This window comes from Psammomys obesus, unplaced genomic scaffold (genome assembly GCF_907164565.1).
Source record: "Psammomys obesus unplaced genomic scaffold, mPsaObe1.curated_primary_1811, whole genome shotgun sequence".
Lineage (NCBI taxonomy): Eukaryota > Metazoa > Chordata > Mammalia > Rodentia > Muridae > Psammomys > Psammomys obesus.
The window spans coordinates 11,006,562-11,026,738 of NW_026585626.1; positions in this window are offsets into that span (position 1 = coordinate 11,006,562).

Here is a 20,177-nt window from a genome sequence, read left to right on the forward strand (position 1 = left end):
ACACACACACACACACACACACACACACACACACACACACACACACACTTGATGTTGAAACATACCTGCATCTCTGGGATGGAACTAACTTAATAATGGTAGATAATCATTGATGTATTCTTGAATATATTTTGCATGTACTTTATTGCGAATGTTTTGAGAGTATCTAGCTTTATCATATATATATTAGCCTAAAATTTTCTTTTCTCCTTTCTTTCTTTCTTTCTTTCTTTCTTTCTTTCTTTCTTTCTTTCTTTCTTTCTTTCCTTTTGGTTGGGTCTTTGTCTGGTCTAAGTATCAAGGTAATGGTAGCATTGTACAAAATAATAAAAAAATGTTACTTCATTTTTGGGTTCTCAGAAGAGTTTGAGGAGGAGTATTGGTCTTAGCTCTTTGGAGATATGGTAGAAGTCTACGCTGAATCAATCTGCCTATGAAATAAACTTTAGCTAGGAAATATTAAATTACTGCTTTTTATCTCATTGGATGTTATAGGTCTATTAACATTATTCTTTTCTTTTTTTCTTTAATAAAAAAATCTGTATTCATCAATTGGAGGAAGATTTAAAAAACAGCAGAGTCATTTTGTCATGTAATGTTTAATATTCAACTCTTGCTTAGTTTATATGGATAATGCATTTTATTCACTTTATTTTTTAATTTCTATTTTTATATTAATTACAGTTTATTCATTTTGTATCCCAGTTGTAGCCTCCTTTCCCATGCCCTCCCGATCCCACCCTCCCTCTTCTTCTCCCATGCCCCTCCCCCAGGCCAATGGTACAGGAGGTCCTCCTCCTCTTCCATCTGACCCTAGTCTATCAGGTTTCATCAGGACTTGCTTCATTGTCCTCCTCTGTGGCCTGGTAAGGCTGCTCCCCCCTCAGGTGGAGGTGATCAAAGAGCCAGCCCATGAGTTCATGTCAGAGATGGTCCCTGTTCCTATTATTGAGGAACCATCTTGGACACTGAGCTGCCACAGGCTACTTCTGTGCAGAGGTTCTACCTCCATGCATGGTCCTTGTTTGGAGTATCAGTCTCAGAGAAGACATTATTTATTTCAGCTTGATTTAACTTTCGATACATCATCTCTATAAATTTATCCTTCTTTTAGGTTCTGCAGCTTGGTAGAATACAGACTTTTACAGTATGAATTTAATATTCTCTGAATTTCATTGATGTCTGTTGTAATGTCTCACTGTTAGCCACTTAATTTTGTTGAATTGTATCCCCTCTTTCTTTTGATTAATTTGACTAAAGGTATGTCAATGTTTCCAGAGAAGCAATTCTTGTTTTCTCTGATTCTTTGTATTGCTTTTTCTTTTCTATTTCATTAATTTTACCTCTGATTCTGATTATCTTTTGCTGTCTACTTCTTTCAGCTGTTGTCTGTTGTGGTTTTACAAGGCCTTCAAGTGTATCCTGAAGTTCTCAATGTGAGATCTCTTCTGTTTTGGCTTGTTTTTGTTTTATATATAGGCACTTGGTGTGTAAACTTTTCTGAAAGTACTGACTTCTCTGTGTCTCATTGATTTTGATATGTTGTGTTTTCATTTTCATTCAATTCTAAAAATTTTCTTCTTCATTTTTCCCTTGATTCAATTTTCCTTCAATAGTATTTTGTTTAGATACCTTTAGGTTTTATGGGACTTTTATTTTTTCATTTTTGTTTTTCTTATCTAACTTAATTTTTTGTGGTTAAATTAGATACAAAATATGATTTCATCTTTTCTCCATTTGTTGAGACTTACTCTGTTTCCTAATTTGTGGTCTGATTGGGAGAAAGTTACGTGGGCTGCTATAAAGAAGAAAATATATTATGTAAAACTTTGGTCAGTCCATTTTGATTTATGTTGTTACTTAACTTCACTTAGTTTTCTCTCTGGATGATTTGTTTATTGGCAAGAGCGGGGTATTAAAGTTACCAATTATTTACTATTTTAGAGCCGATTTTTAATTTTAAATCTAATAATCTTTCTCTTATGAAACTGAGTGCACCTGTGTTTTGGCAAGTAAAGGTTTGATTGTGGTATCCTTTTGGTGGGTTTTCCTTTAGTGAATCTGAAATATTCTTCCCTGTCTCTTCAGACTAGTTTTGGTTTGAAGCCTCTTTTGTCAGATAATGGATTATCTGTGCCTGCTTGTTTCCTAGTTCCATTTACTGGAATACCATTTTCAGTATTTTATATTAAGGTAAGTTGTTGTTGATGATGATGTGTTTGGGGGGTAATATAGATTAAATTTTATTTTATAACACAGTCAGATAGATTATATATTTTTATTGAGAAATTGAGCTTGTTAATTTTGAGAGTTATTAGTGAACAGTGTTTAATAACTCCTATTGTATTGTTGTCATGCTCTTGTTTTGTTAGACCTACTTTGCTTAACTATTTTGAGATTATTTATTCCTTTGTTTTCTCCTGGAAGTATTTAATATCTTTAGATCAAACCTTTCCCTATAGTATCTTCTGTACAGCTGACTTGGTTGACATACTTTTCTTAAATCTGTTTTATCATACAAATGTTTTCTTTTTCCTTTGATTGCAGCTAATAGTTTTGTTGTGTATAGTAGTTTGGGCTGGCATCTATGGTATTTTAGAACTTACAGAAAATAAGTTAAAGCCTTCTGTTTTTCAGTCTCTATTGACAAGTCAGGTGTTATTTTAAGGAGCGACCTTTTTATGCAACTTGGTCTTTCTCTCTCGTAGCTCTTGGTGACCTTTCTTTTGTGTGGGGTAGAGAGTTTCTTTTCTGGCCCTGTGTATTTGGTGTCTTGTATGTTTCTAGCATTTTGAGAAGAATCTCTCTTAAGATTTAGAGAATATTTTTCCATGACTATGTTGAAAATATTTTTTATGTTTTTGACTTGGATTTCTTCTCTTTTTTTCTATATCCATTATTCATGTGTTTTGTCTTTTCTGTGTACCAGATTTTCTGGGCTTTTAAAAGATTTAACATTTTCTTTGACTTATCTTTGAGACCTTTTCTTTTCCACTTTATCCAATCTGTTGTTGAGGCTGAGCTGTTTTTTTTTCTTCCTGAGTTTAAGTTTTAATTCAGTTTGACTTTTCTTCCTAGAATCTATGTTTTTATTAAATTCTTCTTTATTATTATTATTATTTATTAAGTTATTTGTTTACTTTACATCCTGATTGCAGCTTTCCCTCCTTCTTTCCCTCCCAGTCCATTCCTTTTCTCCTCCTTCCCTGTCCCATCCACTTCTCCTCCCTTTTTCCTCAGAAAAGGGGAGGCTTCCCATGGATATCAACCAGCCTTGACATATCAAGTTGCAATAAGACTAGGCATCTTCTCCTATTCATGTTAAAGGAGGTAATCCAGCTAGGGGAAAGGAATCCAAAGGCAAGCAACAAAGGCAGAGACCACTCTAAATTCTATTATTGTTGTTGTTGTTATTTTATTGTTCTTGTCATCATCATCATCTTGAATTATTTTCATTTTCTCATTCATATCTTTATGTTTTTACAGTCTTTTTTTCAGGCATTCATTCATATTTTTTGTGAGTTTCTTAAACATATTTATGATTGCTATTTTGAAGTTATTGACTTTTGCATCCGTTACATTGCTTTTCTCAGGGAGGTTATGGATTTTGAAAGAGATATGTTATCTTGTCATATTGTTTGCTGCTTTTTTTTTTTGGATGTGATCTAGGCTTCTGAGGTTAGATTATTGATTTGTTAGGGTAGCTATTTGGACCTTTGGTTTTTGTTATCTAACTTGTTAGTTTGTGGAACTGTCAAAAGAAACTCGGTTTTCAGTTGTGGTACACTATGTAGTTCTGAGATGGGCTCTCTGTGGTCTGGATAAGGATACACAGGGTCCTAGAGGCCAGCTGTATGGGGGTGTTTGATAGGCAGGAAGACAAACTTGATGAGGAGGCAGATGGGGATACCTGCTTTACGGACTTTTAACGGGAGTTCTCAGTCAGGCTCCATAGGGTCCTAGAGCTGAACGGTGGCTGATGTGGCTGCTGTACAGACCGATGCGTTGACAGGAGGGACTGGCCTGTTTGACTTCCTTCCTGCAGTTGTAATGCACATGCTGGTTTGGAATCCATGTGATCTCAGGTTGTCATGGTGGCTGTCATGGTTGTCATAAGTGAGGCTTCATTATATAAAATCTTTCATTTCATTTTTTTAAGAAAATCTTTCTTTTCTTTTCTTTCTTTCTTTCTTTCTTTCTTTCTTTCTTCTTCTTTTTTTTTTTAAGAAAAGATGCTAGACTGTCAGCATAACATAGAAATTAAGGACTGGTTTACCATCCAGTAATCTTTAGCAGGTCACTTGATAATAGAAATAATAATTGTTCATTTTCTCTCATGGTATTTTGGGAACTGACTGTGAGAACAAATACCTGCTAATACTGAGGGCAGCGGTCATGTTCACCATTGGTACTAGTTAGTGGGGGTGGGTTGGAAAATAAGCTTGTCTTCGTAGTAGTCACCATCTTCCTTGATGGGCTTAGGAGTACCATAATTGGCCTTTTCTCTGAAACTGCTGATTCTTTTGGCTGAGAATTCCTCATCTGAATTTTCCTGTGCTTTGCTCATTGTCATTGTTCCAGCCTCAGTTCAGATGTGAGCGCTCTGTACAGCATTTCCTTGGTCATTCTTTCTTGGCCATAAGTCCCATTTCTCCCACATCTCATTCCACTGTTGCTGACATCCCTGCTCTATTTTGTGATGAAGCTAATCATCCTGAGAAGTTCTGCTGCACTTGCTTGTTAACACCGTCTTCCTAAACCTTTGGTGCTTTCAACAGGAGACTCGCTTGCATTCCTCCCACTTGACATTGAGTCACAGACCTGTGGCAGGCATGTAATAAATACAAATATTTAGAGTCAAAAATCTAATACACTACTTAAACAGAACGATCTACAGTTCTATTTTTAGTCAATTAACAGTTGTTTTTTATAATAAAATAGAAATATTTATGGATCCACAGGAGCTTAAGGAGTTCATTAATGCTCAAGATAAATAACAGAATGAGCAGTGGAAATTTATTGACATATTTAATCAAGAAACTGTGAAAACAACTAGATATAACTGATTTTGCAAGACATGGGAAAGATTGGATTCAGAATAATTTGATTGGGTAAATCTTAAAAGACTTTTCTGTTCTTACATACTGATAAAAATTTATTTATCTCTGTGATTGGAAATAAGAAAGTTAAATTTCAATTCCCAATCATTAACCTCCCTGATTATCATAATTTTGGATAGGAGGGAACATGTAATGTGAGTGAGCATCCTTGGTATGCACGAGTTTCTGTAGGCTTGGGTACCAGTGTGAGAGGTCCTTACACCCACCCACACTTCTTTTTTAAGCATTAAAAAAGAAGTAGTGGGTGATATCAAGTAATGAGTCAGATATCTCTATGCGAAAGAATGTTAAACACACACACACATACACACACATAAAGTTTACAGAGCCTTAAAAATGCTAACCTAAAGGGAAGAATTTGGGGGCAGGAGATGGGTCTGGTGAAGTGCTTGCAGAACAAGCATGAAGACCTGAGCGCAGGGCCTCAGCACACACATAAAAAAGCTGGGTGTGATAGAGCAAACCCCAGGATGGGAAGCTGGAGACAGGAGGGTCCCACGAGATCACTGGGCAGCCAGAGTAAGCAAATCTGTGAACTCCAGGTTCAGGGAGAGATCCTTGAACAGAGGGAGAGTGATCACCCTTTGGAGAAAGTGGCCACTGGTGGGTTGCCCAGACCCGAGTGCAGCGCCACTCATCCGTGTGCATGTGGGCAGTGGTACTTGGACCTGGTCTGCTGATAATCAGTCTTTAAAAGACAACATTAAGGTGAGAGGGATACGGGGTGAGAGACACTAGGAAGAGTTGGAGGGGGTGGATATGACCAAATCCATTGTGTATGTATAAGTGTGTGAGATTACAGAAAAATTTTAAAAGGAATCATAAAAGCTCTCTGCAAATACCTGAGTGGTGATGTATTTACTCTTTAATTCCTGTACCCAGAGGCAGAGGCAAGCAGATCTCTGTGAGTTCAGGGCCAATCTGGTCTACATAGGGAATTGTTGGCCAGCCAAGGTTACACACCAAGATTTTATCTCAAAAAACAAATAACAAATAAAAAATAAAGCAAAACTGAAAAATCAATAATATTTGGGGTAAGATTAATATTTAATTCAGTGACAACAACAAAAATCGCAGCAAACCCCCTCTGTCAGGTATGACACAGTAGTGCTTCTGTAATCTAAATACAAAGTAATGGCATAAAATGATTTATGTGAAGCAGAACAGGTAGATAATCATTGCATATCTGAGCTACTGGTTGCTTAAACATGTAAGCACATACTCCACACAAATTCTTACCTACATACCTATACAGAAGCTAATTCTTACCACGGCTAATATATAATACTATAAGGGCAGAGATTACTCCTAAGTGACAGAACACTAAGGACAATGGTTCTGAGTAGCCCAGTGAAATTATAGATACAGAATGTATTTTATTTCATCTCCATAACAATTTAAACAAATATTCCAGGTGAATCAACTGTAAATTAAAATGTTGTGGAGTGAAAATACACGCAGTACAGCTTACTTACTGAGTACCAGGGCATACCTGCGGACACCATGGATTAGCTATAGTACACACTGTAGGGCACTTCCTGTTCACATGGACCCAAGCAGCTGAGTAGGAGCATTATTTGCATAACGTGTTGTATTTTGCTACCCCTGGAAATGATCAAAATTCAAAATGTGAAATATGCTTTGTACTCAATGAGCTCAATTTTTTAACCCTGCAAAGGTTTTAAAAATGTAAATTTAACCATCAAACGTGAGAGAGTGCGTATAGTCGCAGACACATATACATATTCAGGCACTATATATGTGTTTTATGTGCATGTGTGCTTTCTTCTCTCCCTTATTTTCTGATTCTAATATGTGTTACATTGTTTTACGTCACAGCGTTTCATTACCATCACCCTCATGTGTGGAGCAGTGGAACGTCGAGACTGTGCTCCGTAAAGATGGGTCGGGTCTGCTTTCTGGTAGATGTAGAGTTGAGTAGAAGCGGGACCCCACAATTGTCTTTATTAAATGGAGATTGGTGTTGTTTGGAGATGTGTATGGGAGCCAGATGAAAAGGGGGTGATTTTGTTTTGTTTTGTTTGTTGTTTTTAGCTGCAATTTGGTTGGAAAGTGGTACCAGATACATGATCAATTTTTATTCCAGTTATTTCTGCAAAGATGCTTTCGGGTAGGATTTACATAGAAGCCAGTGACCTTTGGCTAAGGCAAAGTGTCCTCACTAGTGTTGGTGAGCCTCTTCTGGGAAGCTGAAGACTTTAGTAGACTGTAATGTAGATGTTTCTCCAGCAGGAGGGAATCTTGCCGCGATTGCCTTCCAGCTTAGACAGTAGCACCCAACCTTTTTTTTTTCTTCTTCTTCTTGAAGACATTTGATGCTCTAACACTAAACAAGAGGCATTCTCTTAATTTCTTCAGGCTGATAGTTCTTTAGTTCTGGAGCTTCAGTTTGGTTTGCACTGATTATTCAGATAGTGGCTGTCTCCATCGTCCCAAATCACCAACAGCATGCGACATGAGGCTAAAAAGAATGCAATGATCCTGGGAGAATCCTATTCTCTGAGCTCCAGCTTAAGCAATAACGCTCTTGTTGTTCTAAGACTGACACTTTTAACTTTCAAGTTATTTATGCACAAACTGAAAATATACTACCCTAACAAGGTTCATAAATTTAGAAAAGATCTAAATGAGAAATCTTAAAGTCTCATTTAATTTTATCCTTACATGTGTATTAATTCACTCGTGAACATTCCCTAATTCTGTAATGTACTCCAGATAGAACTTTTAATGCTCCTTCAAAAACCCCAACACCCATAGATTCACTTTTTTACTGTTTTACTAATCATACATTCTGTTTCAACACATTCTCAGGTTCTCCAATGTTCCAACATATAAAAGACTGACATATTTACAACTTCAAGGGAGAGCCGGTGAGATGAACCAGCAGGTAAAGGCAGTTGCAGCCAAGCCTGTGACATAAGTTACATTGCCAGGACTCATGGGATAGGAGAAAAACCATTCTCACAGCTGTCTTTTGATCTCCAAATGTGTATGGCAGCATACACATATATGGGCCCAAGGTTGTGTCCTGCCAGTTGTCCTTAGTGGGTTTCTTAATATCACCCAGATGGAGAATCTGCCTCCAAAGCAGGTGTGAGACACTATGTAACATGTTCCATCTTGCTTTATTCTGCTTGCCAGGTGGAAGTATATCACACAATCCTGAATATTCCTATAAAAGCTGCAAGTAATGACATGACTATGAATGGAGGGGGGTAAGGGACCATGTGAGACCTGTCTGCCTCACAAATTAATGCACTGGCCTCTGAAAGTTGACAAAAATTGGTCTAATAAATAAATGTTCCAAATACAGTTCTAAACTTTCTTAAACAAACAAGTTAAGAAATGTTTTAATAATTTATTATTTTTAAATTTTGTGTATATGTGTGTAGGTATGCATTCATGAGTGAAGATACCCACAGAAGGCAGACCCGTCAGACCGCTTTGGAGCTGCAGTTACAGGTGGTTGTGAGCTGTCCAAAGTGGGTGCTGGGAACTGAACTCAGGTGCTCGGCAAGAGAGGCACTGTGGAGCCAATTTTCCAGCCTTATATGTTTTTGTAAGTGCCAATGAAACCACAAAAACTGGAAAGCTTGTGCAAGATCATAAAGCTCTTCAACAGCAGACTCAGACTAGAGTTGGACCTATGCTACATTGTGTTTTTTGTTGATGGTGGTTTTGTTTTGTTTGTATCTAGCAGATAGCTTTCTAACACGAAGTAGCCAGTCAATTAATGTGTTTGGAAAGAGTAAAGAAACAAATAAATAGATGGCTGTTTACCATTTTTAATTTGTAACATTCTTAGCGTTAGACAATTAGAAGGGCCACAAGGTCCAGGATGTCATCTTGACTCTTTAAAATAGCATTTTAAAAACAGCTTTTAAAGCCATCCTGAATTTCCTCTCTGATTTTTGACACTTTATAAGATCTCACTTGATTACTTGATGATGCATATATGCTTTTACAAAAGAAATGTTGTTGAACCAATAATAATATTTGCATGTGTATATTTATTTAAAAACAAATGTATAGGAGACGGCTTGATGTTAAAGTACGTCAGGTCCCTAGAAGCCATGTAAAATGCTGGTGGGTCAGGTGGCCTGCCTGTGATTCTATCTTCTGAAGACAGCAACAAAGAACTCTAAGTCAGGCTACTTAGAGTTCTAAGACTCTAAGTACAAGACTACTCATAGGGACCAGCTCTGGGTTTGATTGATGGAGAATGATTGCTGACATCAACTCCAGTTCTCTACAGGTACACCCATACACGTTTACCTTCACACATGCAAATGTGTAACTATGCCTTCACACTGTGGATGCACGTGAAAATAGAAAAGAGAAAGAAAAATAAAACCACATTTTCTTGACATCTAGAAAAATGCACATCATGGGTGCTCTGCACCAACAGCAAAAAGAGCCCATAGGTGAAGTGTTCTGCACTGACAGCTGAGAGTTGGTATTGGTCAGTTACACACCTGTGGAGTACCCATGTCATGTTTCTATGGTGACTGTGTATCAACAGTTGGGCCATATCATGAATGTTTTTAAAAAAATTTTAAACAGTTTTCAATTCAAGTATCATTATTTTCTCATCCTATGTTGTAAACAATTTTACTCCTTAGAACAATGTTTGTTATCCATCACCATTGCTCCAAATGGGACCAGCTCTGAAATGGAAGTTTGGAAGGCTTTTAATTCATAAAGTAAGATTCATAATAAGAAACAGCTTTATATTCTGTCTATTTTTCCAGATAATGGTCATTTGAACAGTTTCTGTTGCAGAGATCAGTGTTAAAAATATGAATCATATTGCTGCCTTGCTGTTAGCATTTAAATAAGGCTTTCAAGTAGAAAATACTCATTTTTTCAATGGTATTGAAGGTGGATACATGGCTAGTCTGATTAAGGCAATATGTTAAGGTTTGACTGACAGTGGATATACATATTTGAGGATCATTTGGGAGTAGATGGAGATGAACCTATTTTGGGAGGCTGCATTCTGAATTAGTGAAAGTAATATTTATAAAGAAGAGGTTGAATAGGGAGCATGTAGAAGTTTAGAGGACATAAATAACTGTGGAAAACTGAAGAGAAATGCTATATGAAAAATATGGGCAATTCTGAAATTAAGCAAAAATTTGGGTAGAAATAAGAAGAGCTAGGAAGGGACATCAGCTAATTCACATAACACAAGCACAGATCTACAGGGATCCATGCTCATGTCTAGCACATATGTGAGTGTCCTCTTGAGAAAAGGCAACCCAGCTGCCATTTCTCAGCCTGAACACAGCCATGGCTCATCAGGACCTTTAAAACCAGTCATGTTTACCTAAGATCCAGATCATCTCATCTCTTTAACTTCCCAAATCTTAATTGTGCTAGTTTATTTTAATGTCCAAGAAATGCCTTCACATCTGTAAGAGTGGCATTTATAGAGAGAGTAAGGAGAATTTATAGAGAACAACCAATTTGAAAACTTCTTTCTGACTATTATGTATAAAGCTGCTGTAAACATGGTTGAACGAATGTCCTTGTTGTATGGTGGAGAATCTTTTGAGTGTATGCCCAGGAATGGTATAGCTAAGTGTTGAGGTGGACCTATTCTCTACTTTCTGAGAAGGCACCAGATTGATTTCCAAAGCAGTTGTACAAGTTTTCACTCCCACCAGCAATGGTTCCCCTTTCTCTACTTTCTCACAAGCATATGCTGTCATTTGAGTTTTTGATCTTGGCCATTCTGACAGGTTTAAGATGGAATCTCAGAGTAGTTTTGATCTGCATTTCTGTGATAACTAAGGAATTTAAGCATATCTTTAAGTGCTTCTCCACCATTTGAGAACCTAGATATACCTCAACCAAAGAATGGATGAAGAAACTGTGGTACATTTACACAATGGAATACTACTCAGTCACTAAAAACAAGGAAATCATGACATTTGCCTGCAAATGGAACTAGAAAAGATCATCCTGAGTGAGGTAACCCAGACCCAGAAAAACACACATGGTATATACTCACTTGTAAGTGGATTTTAGTCATAAAGTACAGGATAGACATACTGTATTGCACAGACCCAAAGAAGGTAAGTCCAATGGGCATTTAGGCTTCAGGTTGGCTCACTAGTTAGGAGAGTGGGAGATATCTCTGACATGGACTATGCTTTTTGATTACTTCTTCTTGATGGGATTTCCCTACAAGGCCACAGGGGAGGAAGACGAACTTGGTCCTCATGTGAATAGATGAGCTGGGGTGTCTGGGTAAAGGGGCTCCCCTACTCTAAGAAATAAGGGAGAGAGGATGAAGGAGGAAAGACAGCACTGAAAGGAGAGGAGGGAGGGGCCTATGACTGAGATAAAAATGGACTTAATTAATAAAAACCTGCTTGTTTAAAACAATACGAAGCTTCGCCAAGCCATGTTGTCACCGCCTTCATCTCAGTTGTTTCTGGGCTGAGAATGAACTCTTTTCTCCAAGAAGACAAAAACCAGCTCCTGCAGTCATTTGATCTCTGATAATGATTTTGTAGGCTTTTTAAGGTAGAACTCCAAAGCCTTGCCAAAACACACACACACACACACACACACACACACACACACACACACACCAAACAAACAAACAAATAAACAAAAAACAAACCAAATTTTGTCATGCGCTTAGAAAGGCCATCTGGGTATTATCCAGCCTCAATCGCGTATGCTCAAATACATCCTACTCAAAATTTGAAAACTGCCAAAGTTTTCTGTTATTTTAGTACCCTGCCAGGGTCCGTTTCTTAGCTCACTTTTTTCCTACATGACTTTAACCTTGCATTATTCTTTCCACCGGCATCCTCACTGTACAAGATAATAGTCACTATGAACTTATCATAACCGAGGCACTCTGATGAATGTTTGATGCTGACTTCACATCATCTTATATAACAAATGTAGAAGGTAAACATTATCTTTAATTCACAGATTAGGCAATAAAAGCTTAGAAAAGTTTCTTTAAGATTCAAAGCTATAAGATCAGAATATTGAGACACCTATTCCACGGAATTATTCTTACATATAATTCTGCTCTCTCCCTCAAGTGCAACACAAGTGACTAATTTAACTAGCTCTCAGATGGCCTGGTTGTAAAAGATACTGTAGACACACTAAATTTGCTAAAAACAAGTCTACCAACAATTAGATGACAGTATTTTAAAGAACATTTTATTTTGTAAAAGTGAATTCCTTAACGATTTTTTTTTCTTGGATCCACAATAGAATTTTCTGATGGTTCCTTCTAAATCTGCTCAGTATTGCTAAATTTCTGATATAACAGAATAGTGGTAGATTCTGTTAAACTGTTTATTTTAAAACATCTTTGAGAAGCTAATTTTTAGAGTTATGATGAAGGACTTCCGATTATATCCAAAGGGTTAATGAACTCTGCTCTTAGTGACAGGTAATTAAATGTTGATGTTCATAGTGACACATCTGTTCCTCATATGGCTGGCTATAGTCTTTTCTCCATGCTTAAAGTACTTGAGAGATAATATCAGATTCATTAAACTGTAACATATTTTGAAATAAAATGTTTGCTATATTATGCTAATAACTTGGAACAAGAATATGATATCTGTAGTAGAGTATCTAGAGTGAAAGACAGCAGACAAAGAAAGAGTACGCTTAGTAAGATGGGAGTGTATAGTAATATCAACTCGTGTCATCTTCAGCACAGACATTTTATAGATCTTCAAAAAGAAAATGAAGCACAAAATCTGGCACCCGGCCCTGACCTCGAGGGTACACTTCTGTTCATAAGAACTGGAATTGAATTACTCCAATAGAGAAATATCACTTGATTTGTAATTCTGTTCGTATATCTCAAAGAAATCCTCAACTTGCATTGCACTGCATGTCCTGTGTGCTGCCAGGGGCAGCTTCTGAACTGGCTGTCATCTGGAAAGGGGGCAGCTCCACAACACAGTTGAGACCAGAACCAAATACCCACCATTCAGGCTGGATCGTGCTGAGCGTATGAAAGGCACGGGTTTTGTTTGTAGTAGGCTGAGTGAGAAGAACCTGGGAGGGACATACGAACTGCCATCAACAGCCATTGTGAGGATAGCAATGGGAGACATCCCTCGAGCCTCACATGGACCATGGGCTTTCGATGAAGGTAGAAGGGTCTCGCCTCTTAGTTTAAGCACTTGCTGGGAAGACTTGCATTTTGATAGCTAGTGCCATCTCCTCTGTCCTAGAATTTATTTCCTGAAAACAGGGTTTAAGGCACGGTAGAACAAGGCTGGAATAAAGTTGCACAGATAAGATGGTCATGCTATGCTGCCACGGACCGGCCCAGTCGGGCTCCCGGCGTCTGCGGGAGAACAAGGCTTTGGACAGGAAGACAAGGATTCGGCGAATTGGCAGGCAGACACCAGTGAGGCTTTGGAATCTGCTGCACTTTACTGAAATCAAGCTAGTATTTTTATAATGATTTCACAAAAAGGCACCTTAAAGTTGGCATGCTTCCCAGAATATTTAGACTTTTACCGAGTATACAAAGTTTACATTTTAACATAGGGGAGTGCCCACAAGAAATCTTGGCTTAAAAACTTTTGATCAAAGCAAACTAAGAAAAAGAAACCTCAAATGCAGTTTCATTATTGCTAACCAGTGAGGAGGAAAGTCAGGAAAGTCAGATGCCTGCCAAAGTCTAAATACACCTTTGTCAACCATCCTCCCATATGTCCTGCTAAAAATTTATGATCTTCCCTAGGAACAAGACAATAAGGGGGGCAAGCTCGAGCCAGCTGTACTTCTCATGTTACTTTTTTCTTAAGAAGGAGTCTATTATTTTTTTACTATTCTTATAATGCCTATTGATACTGAATCTGATTTATTACTTTTCTTAAGCTTATTCTTTTTACATTTTATTTTTATTAAAGCCTTTAATAATTGACTAATGATAAATTTCTTTATAGAGTTAGATGTGCTGTTTTAGGAGTCACAGAGAAAGATCAAAAAACTCATTAATCCAGCCCCACAACCGCAACCGAAAAAGCGTAGAAATCTCAGAACGCGTCTCTTTGCCAGGCGGGGGTGGGGGAGTGGTGTCTGCCAGGGACCTCCAGAGAGCATAATCCTGAAGGACACATATCTCTTAGTCTGAGTAGCGCTATCTGTTGATATGCTACACCAGAGGCTGGAGTGGGTGTGGCACTATGCATTGTTACTTTAAAAAGACATAGAAGACAATGGAAAAAAGTTGGAATTCACATCTCTACAGCACACTCCCCTTCCCAGCTCACTGCACCCTTCTCATAAATATCAGATTGTGACAAGAAAGAGAAGAGGGTCCCCTTGTCATTTGATTCTTTCTAAAAAAATTTGGAAATTGATGCCTTAAAAATAATTAAAGAATCTTTTCCTGGTTAGCATTTTTAAAGGAAATTGTACTATCAATATCTGAGCATATTTCTATTCCCTCTAGATTTAATGTTTTCAGGCTGCAATGTAAAAGACGCTAATAATGCTCGATTATGCTAGGAAGACTCTTTCCTCCAATAAAGCTGTATTTCTTAATGCTACATTCAAAAGGGAAATAGTGGCTCTTGGAAAGTTAAGTAAAAAAGATGAACAGGAGAAAAAAAATGACTGTCTGAAGATGTACAGAAAATGGAACCCACTTGGACACTGAAATGCCATGGTCTACATTTGTGCAAGGGTTCTATGTTATCTCCATGAATGGTCCTTGATTGGAGTATCAGTCTCAGAAAAGACCCCTGTGCCCAGATTTTTTGGTTCAGTTGCTCTCCTTGTAGAGCTCCTGTCCTCTCCAAGTTTACTATCTCCCCCTTCTTTCATGAGATTCCCTGTATTCTGCCCAAAGTTTGGCTCTGAGCCTCACAGCCAGCTCATCTTTTAAAGAACAGAACATGACTTAGGTGTCTGGCATTATACCTAAGACTAAAACGGGAAGACGCCTCCAACACTCACATCCACAGGCAGGAAAGATCAAAGCATTCTTCCCTTGAATCATAGGTTCAAATTTCAACTTTCTTTCAGGGTACATGATGGTTTCTTTGTTGAGAATTTTAAAATGTATATAATAAACCATATTAAATGACTATATTCTATTTCTGAAAACACTGTGCCTAAGAGAAAACTAGTTCAAAAAGTTTCCTTTAAGATGACAATTAACACATTTCACTGAAGCCCATTATTCCTACATGATCTCAAATGAAATATATATATATATAATTGATATATAAATTACACCAATTAAAAATATTAAGTAAACAAAGGAAGCAAGCTTATGTAAGTATCAAAAAATAATTTGAAGGTTAATAAGTACAGGTTATATTTAAAAATGTGATAAACTGAACTCTCATAGCAAGTAACAGAAGAGAAAAGACAAAATGATGATGATCAGGGAATAAAGGCTGCAACTGTCGGTCTTAGAAAATATTATTTTCTTCCTATAAAATCTTATTGACAACTGTATATTTTTTTTGAGACAGGGTTTCTCTGTGTACCCTTGGCTGTCCTGGACTTGCTTTGTAGGCCAGGGTGGCCTCGAACTAACAAAAAGCTGCCTGCCTCTGCCCTGAGTGCTGGAATTATAGGCATGTGCTACCATGAACAGCTGACAACCTATTTTTAATAATTTGGATTGGATTTAAATATAAAACGCTAACACAGAAAGCTATTAAAGCAAAAGTTACAATTAAGTGGAGAGTTGAGCTTAGACTTCGGAAAGATTGTGAGCTGAGACTCACAAAGCTGACCCCACTGAGGTTTTGTTCCTCACTGATAAAAAGAAATCTGTAGAGTGGTGAAAACCAACCTTGCCCCCATGGTTCAGACCTTGCCATCACAATTTGTGCTGTGGTTTACTGAATCGACACTTTATGAGGAAATCCAGAGAGTCCAAGTGGGACAAACAAGTCTTCTCACTTGATGGGCACATGCTCATTGACCTCTCCTCTAGACTTGGTAGAGAGTCAATTACTAGCATCCTTTCCTAAAAGAAAACACAGATTAAAACTTGTGTGAGATTGTAGATTCTTACTGCAGTCTCCACAGGAAAATATGGTTTCATTATTCCAATTTTCTGATCACAAGAGTCGAGGCATAGGCTGTATGTATTCAAGAACACTGTTCCTAGCGCTAAGTGGAGACAGCATAATAGCTCAGTTTAATAGGAAGTTCACATGGGAAAAGAGACCAATGTAGGCAGGCCACGAGGTCAGTGGGCGCTTCATGCCTGACACTGTTATACGAGAATAGTTTCTGTGTGTTATTTTTTCCTATAAAATGAAATTCCAGAAAAATAAACAGCAGCATATGCAAAAAATTAAAGTTAATAAGTAATACATTTTGCCTTCTCTAAAGGTACACAGGTGTTGTATTTGTCTCCGATTTCTATGAAACATGGAGGGCAGTTGTTACTGTTACATTGTTATTTGAACATGATAAAATCTAAAAGTTGTCTAATGACACACTCAAAACACATCACGCTCTACAGGTCTCTGGATTGCAATATGAGGTCTTCTGCTTAAATATTTAAGCATTTTCTAAGGACTATAAACTCTGAACGGGGAATTAAAAGTAACACCAGGAAAGCATGTTCCCAGTCACTGCAGTGCTCAATGCTTAGGATGAACATGATGACTTGGGAAGTACATTAGCAAGGTTCTAATAATTTGAATGCAGGACATGAAAACGTAATGATGGTTTTGTGCTGGTTTAATACCTGGCAATCACACCAAGAGTTGTATTTTTTCTAGACTTTGAATACCTGCACACTCACAACACACACACATTCATACACGTGCACAGACACATTCACTTTAAAATTACAAAAAAAAAAAAAACATAAAAAGGCAACAGGAACGAATAACAATAAGGATGTTTGAAAGGCCTAAAGGAATTCTTATTTTATATTTTATTAAAATACATGTAATATATATGTATGTATAAGTGTACTTACACACACACACACACATTCGTAAATGAAGTTATACCACTTGTACTGACAATGCTCCCCACCAGAGCCATAGACTGTTTCATAGAAATACCAGTATTCAGCATCAAAAATGTCCTTCCCAGATGGTGTTCAGGAGAGACCAAGAGACCCCCAGACAGTATGGGCTATTGCTGTTGTCCTTGGTTGCCTCTCAGAGGCCTACGGTAAGTCCCAAATGCTGAAAACATCACACAAGTCAGACACAAGACTCAGAAGATTCTAACTGAAATTGGCCTGAAAGATTAACTCTCCGAGGTCTGGCTTTCATGGTACCAGAAAATGTTACACATGCCAACAAGGAATTGAAGCAATAAATAGCCCTACCCAGCATTGATGTTCACGAACCACAGGAGTGGGCATCAGGACAATATATTCATAGCAGTGCAATCATGGCACCTTTATCTTGGTTGTAAGCAACAGCTGTTTAATTGGACTTAAGAGCAACAACAGGATCAAAATCTTTCCTGGTACTGGAAACCTAGTCAACTACCTGAGGCTCTTGAGATCACGAATCTTAGAGGAGAAGCTATTCCTGCCATTTTCTTAAAGCAACACAAGTTCTAACTACGTCCTAAAACATATCCTTACACCTACGTATAAGCGCACCGCTCTGCCCTCATCAAAGATGCTCTTCTTTACAACTGATGGTGACCATCACAGAAAACCACAACTGTTCAATATGTGGAGATTAGCTGTCAGTGGTGTGCATAGCCCCAACAGATAACACCTACAACACGACTCTCACATCCAAGACTCAGAGAACATCAAGGAGACAGGATGGAAAGATTTTAAGAGGTCCAGAAAGTCAGGCTTAGGTTGTGTTTTCTAGAAAGTGTAGGCAAGCTCATGCACGGTACCTCAACAGTACATCTGCCTAAACATGACCTGAATAATGGCAATGCCAGTGGATATGCTAACACAGAAGGGGACTCTTCCATGGCCCCACCCTCACAAAGTACTATAGGCAACTAATGACTACTAAGAGAGGGAGAATTCGTTTTTCCAGGGATAAGCCTCCTAATTTGCTACCCTGAAATATAAATATTACCAACACTAAACAGACTCAGCAGTTTGTATTTATATGGTCACATATTGTCTTAGGGTTTTATTGCTATGAAGAGACATCATGACCAAGGCAATTCTTATAAAGAAAAACACTTAACTGGGGCTGGCTTACAGTTTCAGAGGCTTAGTCCATTATCATCATGGCAGGAATCATGCAGCCTGCAGGCAGACATGGTGCTGGAGGAGCCTGGATCAGAAGGCAGCCAGGAGGAGGCTGGATTCCACACTGGGTAGAGCTTGAGCACAGGAGGCCTCACAGCCCACCCCACATTGACACTCTTCCTCTAACAAGAGGACACCTACTCCAACGAGGCCACACCTCCTAACAGTGTTACTCCCTACGGCCAAGCATTCAAACATATGAATCTATGGGGTCATACCTGTTCAAACTACCACGTGTACATATGTGAGTGACTGTGTGTGTATGTGTGTTGTGCATGTGTGCGTGTATGTGCACACGTGTGTATACATGTCTGTATAACAATCAAAGGAAATGATATAAATTTGAGAGGGAGTCCATTAATAAACGAAGTCATGGCAGGAAACTGGAGACAAGAATTGAAGCAGATGCCATGGGGAATGCTGCTTACTGGCTTTCTTCCTATGCATGGCTTGCTCAGTCTACTTTGTTGTACAGTTCGGGACTACCTGCTCAGTTGGTATCACTCACAGCGGACTGGAACGTCCTACTTCAATCACCAATCAAGAAGAGGATGTACAGACTTGCCTTTGGGCATCTGATGGAGGTATTTTCTCAGTTGAAGTTATCTCTTCCCAGATGATCCTGGAGTGTCTCAAGTTGACAAAAACTTGAAGCACCACATTTGGAAAATATGTCTTTTGAGGTGAATGTTTGGGTGGTTACCTAGGGTATTGAAGGTGGATCTGAGCTTGGAACTGTGGATCAATAAGTTTGGTTTTTGGATCAACAGCATTAGCAGCACTTGTGAACGTAACAGATTCTCAGGCACTGCCCAGGCTTCCTGAATCAGACCTTTGATGTGGAGAATCAGTGATCAGTATTTTAGCAAGTCCATCAGGATATCTGGTGTGAGGACTAGTGATCTGTATTTTACCAAGTCCTCCAGGATATTTTTACAAGGCAGTTGATAATGGAAAACCAGACTTAGAAGTAACTTGAAATAACCATGTTGATGCTTCATATTTTTAAAAACTAAGCCAGGCTTGCTTCTGTATAGAACAGATCCATTGAGTTCTCAATGATATGAGGTGTATTTTGACCTAGTAGATGAGAACATCTTATTACATGAAGTTCTCTGAGGGTGAAACTGCACCCCACATGGAGAGCTAACTGGGTATCTCTGCTCTGGACACAAGTGATGGTACTGAGTGGAGGTCAGTGGCAATTTGTTCCAAGTATTCATGGTTCTTGTATCTCTTCCAAACTCTGCCTCAATGTTTAGTACTCTTGGGTAAATCACAAAGCATGTTACATATTAATAATAATGAGATAATTGAAGAACTCTAGTCACAATTCTTACAACCTAGCACCAGTATAGACTCCCTTAGCCTGAATTATTTGTTCATTTTAAGTATGATCTTGCCTTCACTTTGTAAGGTGCTATCTAATCTATAACCTAATGTTATGACTGTGCTTTTGAGAGAACCAGAAGCTCCAGGTTTTCATTATGGTTCTTTTATTCATGCTTCGGACTCTCCTGTTAGTGTTCAATAGTCAGAATGAAGACTCAAGTCAAGCTGTTTGGAACATGATGTGCCCATAGTAAGTGTCCTTCCTATATTCAAAAGCCATTTGACAATCACACCCTTTTTAAAACCCCAAGAAGAGTGAAGACCTGTTTGTTTACAGGAACAATTTTCCATCTAAATAAGAATGTCAAGATCTTTGTAGTTTTGGATTCTACCAAAGTTCTAAGTTTTGGTCAAGAACTAAACATCACACACACACACACACACACACACACACACACACACACACACACACACACACA